This window comes from Rutidosis leptorrhynchoides, chromosome 3 (genome assembly GCF_046630445.1).
Source record: "Rutidosis leptorrhynchoides isolate AG116_Rl617_1_P2 chromosome 3, CSIRO_AGI_Rlap_v1, whole genome shotgun sequence".
NCBI classification, from domain to species: domain Eukaryota; kingdom Viridiplantae; phylum Streptophyta; class Magnoliopsida; order Asterales; family Asteraceae; genus Rutidosis; species Rutidosis leptorrhynchoides.
Window position 1 is genome coordinate 235962571 of NC_092335.1, and position 7344 is coordinate 235969914.

Here is a 7344-nt window from a genome sequence, read left to right on the forward strand (position 1 = left end):
TTTCATTATAATCTATCTTCAATAGATATTCATCAGGAAAGTTGTCTTGTATGGCCGATTCATTTAGAACTTCTAATTCAGGATTTTCAAGACGAGAAAGATGATCGGCGGCGAGATTTTCTGCTCCCTTTTTGTCTCGGATTTCAATATCGAACTCTTGTAAGAGTAAGATCCAACGGATTAATCGTGGTTTAGCATCTTGTTTCGAAAATATGTATCTAAGAGCAGAATGGTCGGTATAGACCACCGTTTTAGCTAGAACGAGATATGAACGAAATTTGTCAAAAGCAAAGACAATAGCAAGGAGTTCTTTTTCAATAGTTGTGTAATTCGTTTGTGCTCCTTGTAACGTCTTACTAGCATGATAAATAGGTTGAACTCGTTTTTCAATCCTTTATCCTAAAACGGCTCCCATTGCAAAATCACTTGCATCGCACATTAGTTCAAATGGTAGATTCCAATTTGGTGTTATCATGATCGGCGCATTAGTGAGTTTTTCTTTAAGAATATTAAAAGATTTGATGCATTCATCTGAAAAGATAAATGGAGCATCCTTTTCTAGGAGTTTATTCATAGGAGTGGCAATTTTAGAAAAATCTTTTATGAAACGTCGGTAAAAACCGGCATGCCCTAGAAAACTCCTAACTCCTCTAACATTAGTGGGATGTGGAAGTTTAGCAATTACATCTACTTTAGCTCTATCCACTTCAATTCCTTCCTTTGAAATTTTATGTCCAAGAACGATGCCTTCTTTAACCATGAAATGGCATTTCTCCCAATTAAGTACTAGATTTGATTGTTCGCATCTAATAAGCATTCGTTCAAGATTAACTAGACATAATTCAAAAGTATCACCGAAGACTGAAAAGTCATCCATGAAAACTTCCATGCATTCTTCTATCATGTCATGAAAAATCGCCATCATGCACCTTTGAAAGGTTGCAGGGGCGTTGCAAAGTCCAAATGGCATGTGTTTGTAAGCAAAATTACCATAAGGGCACGTGAACGTGGTTTTCTCTTGGTCCTCGGGTGCTATTGGAATTTGAAAATATCCAGAAAAACCATCAAGAAAACAATAGTAACTATTTACGGCTAATCTTTTCAACATTTGATCAATGAAAGGTAAGGGAAAGTGATCTTTTCTGGTGGCGTCATTTAATTTTCTATAATCAATACAAACACGCCATCCTGTTACAGTCCTAGTAGGAATAAGTTCATCTTTTAATTTGTGATGACAGTCATGCCACCCTTCTTAGGTACGCATTGAACTGGGCTTACCCATGGACTATCTGAAATTGGATAAATTAAATCTGCATCAAGCAGTTTAATAATTTCTTTCTTAACAACATCTTGCATATTAGGATTTAGTCTTCGTTGGCGTTGCACATACGTTTTATGGCCTTCTTCCATAAGGATTTTATGTGTGCAATACGAAGGACTTATTCCTTTAATATCATGAATTTTCCATGCAATAGCTGGTTTATGAGCTTTTAACACAGTAATGAGTTGAGATTTTTCATTTTCAGTAAGAGAAGACGATATTATTACAGGTAATTCACATTCACCATGTAAATAAGCATATTCCAAATGGTTTGGAAGTGGCTTTAACTCTAATGTCGGTGGTTCTTCTATCGATGATTTATATCGATATCTGTCTTCTTCTTTTAGCATTTAAATTTCTTCTGTTGTTGGTTCATATCCATTAGCCATAAGTGTAGCTAACATTTCAGTTTCATCAATTGGTTCAGTTCCTTCTCCTAAAGAACATTCTCCTGTTCCTTGTAATTCTGGAAATTCTTCTAACAATTCTGCATGTGAATCTATAGTTTGAATATAATAACATGTATCATCTGCAGATTGCGGTTGTTGTATGGCTCTATCAACAGAAAAGGTAACACTCTCGTCCTCTATACTTAGGGTCAGTTTCTTACCAAACACGTCTATTATTGCTTTAGCCGTGTTTAAGAATGGTCTTCCTAATATGAGAGGAACTCGAGAATCTTCTTCCATGTCCAGAATAACAAAATCTACTGGAAATACTAAAGTACCAACTTTAACTAGCATGTTCTCCATTATCCCTCTAGGATATTTTACTGATCGATCGGCTAGTTGTATACTTATTCGTGTTGGTTTCAATTCTCCAAGGTCTAGTTTAGCGTATAGTGAATACGGCATTAAATTTATACTAGCACCCAAGTCAGCCAATGCTTCTATTGAACTAAGACTACCCAGAAAACATGGAATTGTGAAACTTCCTGGATCAGATAATTTTTCTGGTATCTTATTCAACAGCACTGTAGAACAATTAGCATTCATTGTAACAGCCGAGAGTTCTTCCATTTTCTTTCTATTTGTGATTAGATCTTTCAAGAATTTAGCATATCTAGGCATTCCTGAAATCACATCAATGAAAGGAAGTTGACATTTATTTATTTAAACATATCCAAGAATTTGGATTGCTCGGCTTCAAGTCTTTCTTTTCTCATTTTACTTGGATAAGGAAGTGGTGGTTGGTATGGTTTAACATAAGGTTTTGCCTTAACTGTGTTGTCTTCATTAACCTTCTCAACTACCGGTTCTTTTTCCTTATCTTATTCAGATTGTGGTTCTTGTGGAGTAGGAATAGCTTCATCAGAAATTACAGGTATTTCAGGTGGTTTAAGTGTAATACCACTTCTTGTGGTAATGGCTTTAGCTGTTTCATTCCGGGGGTTAGCATTTGTATCACTAGGTAAACTTCCCGGTTTTCTTTCACCTATCAACCTTGCTAGGTTGCTCACTTCTTGTTCCAGATTTTGAATAGAAGCTTGTTGATTTCTAAATGCTTGAGCATTTTGTTCATTGGTTTGTTTCTGAGATGTGAAAAATTGTGTTTGAGAATCAACTAGCTTTGACATCATATCTTCTAAATTTGGCTTTTTATCATCGGTTTGTGGTGGTTTGTTTTGAAAAATAGGTCTTTGCTGATTGTAAGTATTATTGGATATTTGTTGATTACTAGGACCTTGTTGGTTGTTGTATGGAACATTTCGGTTATAATTCTGATTTTTATTGTAGATTGGCCTTGGCGGTTGATAATTATTTTGATAATTATTTCCAGGCCTTTGGTTTATGTATGAAACATTCTCTTTTTGTTCCATTGTTAGTTCAATACTGAGACAATCTTTTGTTAAATGTGGTCCTCCACACTGCTCACAACTAATTCGTATTGAGTGAATATCTTTAGTCATCTTTTCCATTCGTCTCTTGACAGCATCTATCTTTGCAGAAATGGAATCAAAGTAATGGCTAGAATCGGCTCTAGCTGCTTTAGATGATCTAACGATATCTTTTTCTTGGTGCCACTCATGTGAGTGGGAAGCAGTGTTCTCAATAATTTTGTAAGCGTCAGTTGCGGTTTTCTTCATAATGGAACCACCAGCTGCTATATCTATGTCTTTCCTTGTAGTGATGTCGCATCCTTGGTAGAATATTTGTACTATTTGACAAGTGTCTAAACCATGTTACGGACATCCTCTCAATAACTTTCCAAATCTTGTACACGCTTCATATAGAGTTTCGTTTGGCTTTTGCATGAACGTAACAATTTCTCCTTGAAGTCTTACGGCTTTAGATGCCGGAAAGAATTGTTTAAGAAATTTTTCAACTAAAACATCCCATGTATCAATCGCCCCTTCAGGTAACGATTCTAACCAATCTTTGGCTTCTCCCTTTAAAGTCCAGGGAAATAACATGAGATATATCTGTTCATCCTCCACTTCTCGGATTTTAAATAGTGTACAGATCCTATTAAAGATACGAAGATGTTCATTTGGATCTTCCTTCGGCGCACCACTAAATTGGCATTGATTAGTTACCATGTGTAGGATTTGCCCTTTGATTTCATAATCTGGTGCATTAATGTCTGGTTGAGTAATTGCGTGACCTTGGCCAGTGCGTTTAGCTCTCATTCGGTCTTCCATACTTAGAGGTCCAGATTTTCCATGATTGAATTTGTTGAATCTGAATCACTAGAGGATTCTGATTTAATGGTTGGTTCCTCTACAATCTCTGTTTGAATGATTGGTGGTTTCGGAGGAAAGATTAATGGTTCAGGATCTCTGAATTGTCCCTGAATATTCTCCGAATTCTCAATTGTGAGGTCGGGTTCAAAAAATGGATTATCGGAAATTTAAATTGGAGTACCTGGTCGACTGGATGACGATTCTAAAGAAAAATCAACGGCGACAATATTTTCTAGATGTCTTGATCGAGTTACAGGTGGTGAACGTACAAAAGGTGGTGAACGTTTTGCTCGGTGCATTCACTGAATATCCTATTAGTTATAAAAGATAAAAATTATATAAGTTATCAAATTAATAGACTTTTCTGCTTTTGCCCACGTTTCGAATAGCCAATAGATGTAGCAGGGAGCCAGAACCCTTTAAATCGAAAGCTCACAACTCAGACACTAACAAATCCAACTATTACTACGAAGCAGAAAATTTGGATGTCTATCAATTTAACCACTTAAAATAATTTTTCGTTGAAATATTAGAGAAATTTTAGAGAAGAAATAGAAAATTCTATGTCCCATAAACTAGAGCGTCGAGAAATAAGAAAGAAAAAGATTGCGCGTCGAAAAATGTCGAAAAATAAAAGGTCAAAAAATAAAAAGAAAGTAGCGCGTCAAAACTTAAAAAGGAACTAAAAACTAAGAATTAAAAGTTGCGTCTAAAGATATTAAAGCTTAAAAGAAACACTATATCCCAAATGGCAATAACTTAAAAAGGTACTAAAATATAAAAATGGCGTCGCAAAATTCTAAAGCACCTAAATCTTAGTCTAAAGAAAAAACACTTAAGGGATTTTACGGCAAAGCCTAAAAATCTAGAAATAAAAATAACTATGGCAAAAACTATGACTTAAAACTAAATACGAACGAAAAATACAAATATTACGAATAAACGATTAAAAGGGTACAAAATATAAAAATATACTTAAAGTTGTAAAAAGTACAATTTTTAAAAAAATATTATTTTTATATTATTTATTTTATAAAACTATTAATTTTATAATTTATTAAAACTAATTAAACTAATTAAAATTAAAAAAATACAAAATAAACTAAATAATATAATAACAATACCCTAATTAGGGTTTTATTAATAATAATAAATAATACTCCGTAATTAATGCAGAATTAGGGTCAAACCTGGCGTGTCAGGTACGTTCATGCGATCGCATGAATTTTTGCCTTCGGGCTCATGCGATCGCATGAGCTAGGGTTTCGGGCCAGAGTTGGGCTGCTACAGTACCGGGCCTCGAGTGTTTTTATATTTTTTTTTATAGTGTTGCGATTTCGACGTTTTAGCGTTCCCCGGCAATGGCGCCAAAAATACTTGATGTGTGCGAGGTGGTGTATAAAATAGTTATATAATTGCTACAAAATACTATTAAATACGATACAATTTTACACAATTTATTTATTTATTTATAGAGTGGATATACCTAAACCTTGCTACAACACTTATAGGCAGTGTACCTAATCGTACAGTAGTGTAGTTTTTAGTAAGTCCGGTTCGTTCCACAGGGAGACTTAAACAAGCTTAACGCTATATTTTTAACTTATAATTGTAAAAATACAAAAATATATATAAGTAGTATTATTATTATAAAAGGGGGTTTTTACCGTTTAATGACCGGTTTGTCGATTTTAAAACTTTAGTAGCAGTTAAAACCTAATGTAAAAAATTAAATTTAACTTAATTTAAAGCGTAAAGTAAATAACGATAATGAAATTGCGATAATTAAAAGTACGATAAATAAAATTGCGATAATTAAAGAGTACGATAATTAAAAGTGCAATTAAATACAATGATAGTAAATAAAAGTGCGATAATTAAAAGTGCAATTAAATATGAAATATATAAATTATGCTTATTTAAAATTCCGTAATCATGATGTTTGACGTGTTGATTTTAGTTTTATTACCATGGGTTAATTGTCCTTTGTCCTGGATTATTCGATATGTCCATACGGATTTGTCCATAATAGTCCATCAGTCATAATCATAAAGTGCGAAAGTCTTCATCAAATTATTCTTATTCCCGAAGTCAAATATTCCAACTAATTGGGGATTCGAATTGTAACAAGGTCTTAATACTTTGTTTAATGAATACACCAGGTTATCGACTGCGTGTAGTCCAAGGTTTTACTACTTTGTTAACAATTACACCAATTACCCTTGAATGTAATCCACCCCTGTTTCAACAAGTCTATTAACTCTTAATCCAGTTCCGTATCCGGTAAAATGAACAATTATTGGTATTTATAGATATCCTGCCCACCGTACCCAGTCAAGCGTATGTGGTTATATATAAATACGTCAAATTATAAGTCTATATATTAAATTAACGAGGTATCGTTTAGTTAATATAAAACCCATTAATAGCCCATAGTCTAATTTCCACAAGTGTCGTTCTTTTGTCCAAACCCTAATTATAGTCCAAAGCCCAATTACCCAATTTTAATATTTAACCCAACATCACGATTACTTCGGCATTAAATAAGCATAATAATAACGTAGCTACGAGACATTAATTTAAAAATAACATTAACCATAACTTACAGTGATTAAAAATAGCGTAGCGTTACACGGACAGAATTTCAATTTACACCCTTACAACATTCGCTAACATACCCTTATTATTAGAATTTAAAATTAAAATTAAAATATAATATATATATATATATATATATATATATATATATATATATATATATATATATATATATATTCGTGAGATAGATAGAGGAAAGATGTGTATAAACTGAGCCAAAACTGCGAAATTTATAGCATGTGGCCCTCCACTGTACACCTAGCGATCACATGGAAAATGTACTTCCAGGCCATGCGATCGTATGGCCACTTTTTCCAGCTCACATGAGCTTGTTTCTATCTTGCCGACGGTTTTAAATATAATATATAATATATAAATAATTTTAAGAATTATTTAAATATTATATTATATTTATGTGCATAGTTGACTTGTAATTTTTAGTCCGTTGCGTCGAGCGTTGAGAGTTAACTTTGGTCCCGGTTCCGGATTTTCGAACGTCCTTGCGTACTATTTAATATCTTGTATTTTGCGTTTCATGTCTTGTACTCTTGTAATTTTAAGACGTTTCTCATCAATAATTGGAACCACTTTGATTGTACTTTGTACTTTTGAGCTTTTTGGTCGTTTGCGTCTTCAATTCATCGAATCTTTCTTTTGTCTCCACCTTTTATTATTTAAACGAATATCACTTGTAAATAGAATAATTGCAACTAAAAGCTTGTCTTCCTTGAGGGATAATGCT